This window comes from Argiope bruennichi, chromosome 10, assembly GCF_947563725.1.
Source record: "Argiope bruennichi chromosome 10, qqArgBrue1.1, whole genome shotgun sequence".
In the NCBI taxonomy this organism is placed as follows: Eukaryota; Metazoa; Arthropoda; class Arachnida; order Araneae; family Araneidae; genus Argiope; species Argiope bruennichi.
Genome location: NC_079160.1, coordinates 10304761 through 10308757, shown reverse-complemented (window position 1 = coordinate 10308757; position 3997 = coordinate 10304761). Strand labels below are relative to the sequence as shown.

At 30.8% G+C, this 3997-nt stretch overlaps 1 long non-coding RNA gene across 1 annotated transcript; it reads right to left on the bottom strand.

The window, feature by feature from the left end:
* Positions 1 to 373: 373 nt before the first annotated feature.
* LOC129987807 (uncharacterized) lies at positions 374 to 3524 on the bottom strand. The gene is made up of 3 exons (XR_008785594.1): positions 3451 to 3524; positions 1347 to 1523; positions 374 to 758 (listed from the first exon to the last, which is right to left on the bottom strand). It is a non-coding gene; the product is annotated as an uncharacterized LOC129987807 (long non-coding RNA).
* Positions 3525 to 3997: the final 473 nt, after the last annotated feature.

Below are 3997 nucleotides of genomic sequence, written 5' to 3'. Positions count from 1 at the left end.
TAGTAGTAGTAAGTAGTAGTAGTGTTTTATATTTAGGTTTGTTGGTCCCTAAATCAGTCGATTGTTGTGATTGATCTCTGTTTTGATCGAAAGGAAATCATCTGTCTTCCGATAACTAGACAGAGACAGAAAGCCCGTTTTTCTTATCAAAAGGCGATTACTGTTTTCATGTTCTTCCATTTCATTAGACAGATGATGAAAGGTAGCTTTTTGAAAGAAGATGGTCATCTGTATTGATCTTTCAGTAGGCAACTGATAAAACCTTTTCTTGTATCACAAAGAGGTTAATAAATTGATTTTATCTTTCACAAGTGCACCTGGAAGCAGATGAAAACTTTCTTGTGCCAAAAGACAATCATTAGTCTCACCTTTCTTGAGTTCAGCAGGCAACTAATAAAGGCTTGCCTTCTGCCAGAAGACGATCAGATTTTTCGACCTTTCTTGAGTTCACATGGTTGTGGAAATCAGCTTGACTGTGCCAAAAGGTAAACAGTTTTTAATGCTCCTTGATTTCAGCAGACAACTGATCGAAATTTGCCTCGTGCCACAAGACGACTAGATGTTTTGATATCCCCTGACTTCACCTGGCAGCGGAGGTAAGTTTTCCTGTGCCAAAAGGCGATCAGATGTCTGATCTTCCTTGAGTTCAAAAGGTAGGTGACAAAGGTTTTCCCTGTGCCAGAAAACGATCAGATATTTCGATCTTTCTTCTGTTCACAGGACAAGAGCAGGTTTGATTGGACGTTCATTCAGTAAAACTGAAAAAACAGAAAAAATAAAATTGAATCCACAATTCAAAAATATTTTTAATCTCATGAGAATACAACTTCATCATTAGAATTTCTATATAACTGCAAAATTTCTTTCTGTGATTATTAAGGATTCATATAATAATAAAAACTGAGCATACAAAAAAATCACTTGAGAAACTCATTCGAATGTTAATAATCGCAATTTCTGTTTCCATTATTACTTTTTATTTCGATGATTAAAATATTAAAAGATATTATTAGAAAAGGATTTATACTACGTAAACATAAAAGTTTAAATGCACAGAATGATATTCCAAAATTTCATTTCTAAAACAATCTGCTCTTATTTTGCTACATACATCCCTGATTATTTATACTATTGCTAAGATCAAACATCATTTCGAAGTAAAAAAAATTATATTCATTTTAAACTTCGAAAAACACTGAAATGCAAATCGGTTGAAATAAATATGGTACCACATTGTGGTGAATAGTCACTTATGATAATTTATGATTGACGCCCGTCAACTAAAGTCGTAAGGGCGAAACGAATAAAGAAGAAAAACATATAAACAATAAAATTTTATTAATTACCATTTTTTTAATTCGATCATCCGTGTGTAACAGTTTCTTCTGAAATCGGCCAATGTCTGATTGCATCGTTTGGTTTGGGCTGGTGTTGGCCTGTTGGAGCCGTCGAGAAAGCAATTGTAGGTCCATGAATATGTGGTTTAGCTCCGTCTCGACGACATCCAACTCAGAATCAGACATCTGAAAAGAGACAAGAGGTAGCAAATGAGTTTCAAATGCTTGTTTTCAAATAAAAATTTATTTTGCGTTGGCTTACACGGGATATTTAATGGGCTGTTTGTCGACGTAAGTCAATAGTTATCTTTATTCTTATAATTTATAGTTTACTTCTAAACACAATAATTGGGAATTATTTCATTTAGAATAAGAATAATTACAAATATGTGGGACTTTTTTCAACCGAAACCATCTGAGGTGTATTTCTTATCATCTGAGAGAGGTTCGTAAAATACTCTTAGTTTTGTTTTAAAATGGAACATTATATATATATATATATATATATATATATATATATATATATATATATATATATATATATATATATAAATTTTTATATCTATAAAAATTTAATTACTATTTAACTTCCACTGTCCCATACAAAGAAATCAAAATGTACGTTATTTTTTGAGCATTCTTTTGCAATGTCACATAGATTTTATTTGATATTTCATGGTGTGTTTTTTTATATTTTTGCATATCCTGTACCACTGTTATGATAAATCGCTAAAAAAAATTTGCATTCTTTTTATTTATAAACACTACTGTTTTTGCCTCTCAAATAATTCGCAATAAAAAATTAATTCGCTATTCTTCTTGCTTTAAAATTTTATTTTATGTTTTCGTACAATTGGATATTTTTTTAAATCTCTAAATAATTACGAAGCATAAAAATCTTTTTATTGCTTATGCATCATTGCTGTAATTTATTAACAGCATATAACGTTCAATAGAGGCAATATAGCGTTGGATTAAATAAAATTTCCCAATTTGGATTGCAAATGAAAGCTGAATTATTAACTGAATGCTTAAACTCGAACAAGTGAATAAACATGATTCAGATATCTTATCATGATTATCAGAAATAAGTTTTAAGTCTATTAAAGTAGTTTGGGTTAAAATCCAGTCGTAATTTGAAATATAAAATTTCATTGCTCAGCCAACTATGAGAATGAAGCTATGAATGGAAAATTAAGGTGAAGCTTGAAAATTAGAATACTGAAGAAATTGCTCATAATTTTGTTAAGAATATTCTTCATAGTATTGTATCAAATACTTCTCCCCTATGAAGCTACCCTCTTTGTAAGAAGGAAAGTTTTACCTATATCTGAATGGTTCTGAAAGGATGCCAGGTCAATGTTTCTCGCCTTTTGCTATTGACTTGCAAAGTCAAGCGTCAATAATAAAGGCTCTTGACTATACTAGAATATCGACGATATCCCATTTAGAAATACAGATCAAGGGAATTCGATATCTTACTAAGGAAGCAATAAAAACGCGAGATAAAGTTAAAGCCAACCAGACATGTGAATTCTCGTTTGGAGTGTTGATCGCATAGGTAGCTTTAGATTTGTTTGAGCACTTTTGGCAGTAACGATTGTTTAATACCGTTTTCCTGTTTGTGTGTTGGTAGTTTCTGCAAGTCCTGATTCTGTGAACACTTAAGCCGTGATTATTTACTTGAGTTTTTTGCATTTTAATGGAAGAAATCATCGTTCCATTATTTATTGAATTCCTATTTCTGCAACAGTATTAAAGCCAAATGATTGTATGTAGTCGAGGACCAGTTCAAGTGTCGTTGTTATCATCTGACTGGGGAACAAAACATCCGTCCCAAAATAGCTCTCGTTTTGTTTCCAAAATGGAACATTAATACAACTAAATTAAACTGTACTGCACTTCGTGTGCGTAATGATTATTTTTACATTGGCAGAAACCAAAAGATAGTTGGATCCATATATTTTTAAAAAGATATCTAAAAAAACTACAAAAGTGAGAATCTTTATATTTTTTCGAGCGAGTGACGTATCGAATAGGGAAATATTTAAGATATAAAGATATCCTATTTGCAGAATGCATGTCTTAAAAACACACAGAAGTAAATTCTTACCTCGCTGCCAGGTGAGGATGTGCTTGAGATGTTATCTTCTTCGCAAGTGAAATACTCCGAAGAGCTGGAACTCCAATTATCACCATCATCAACACTCAAGGTGTTGCTGAAACAACAATCAGAAATAAGTACATTATATAACAATACAAGATTGGAAACATTCAGGAACGTACTTCATTACGAAAAATCAGTACAAATTAAATCTAACATAAAATGTTAAAGTATTGTTTCCTAATTTGGCATACTTAATTTTAAATGTATTTATTAGTATAAAATATTTGATTTAAGAAGATTTTATATTTAATTTATTGTACTTTTTAAAAAATTATAATCTACAATGCAGCATTTACATGAATAATTGTAGGCTTTTATATTTATTATAGATGTAAAATAAAGTAATTGGCATCATAAATCAATCATATATGGCTTATGCTTTTATTATTAATATTATGGTATAATTTCAAATTGGTAAACATGCTTTCATATAAGTTCAATTTCGCATTACTTTTGTTTTGACATCCACTCTTAAACTTTCGGGGAGTTCATA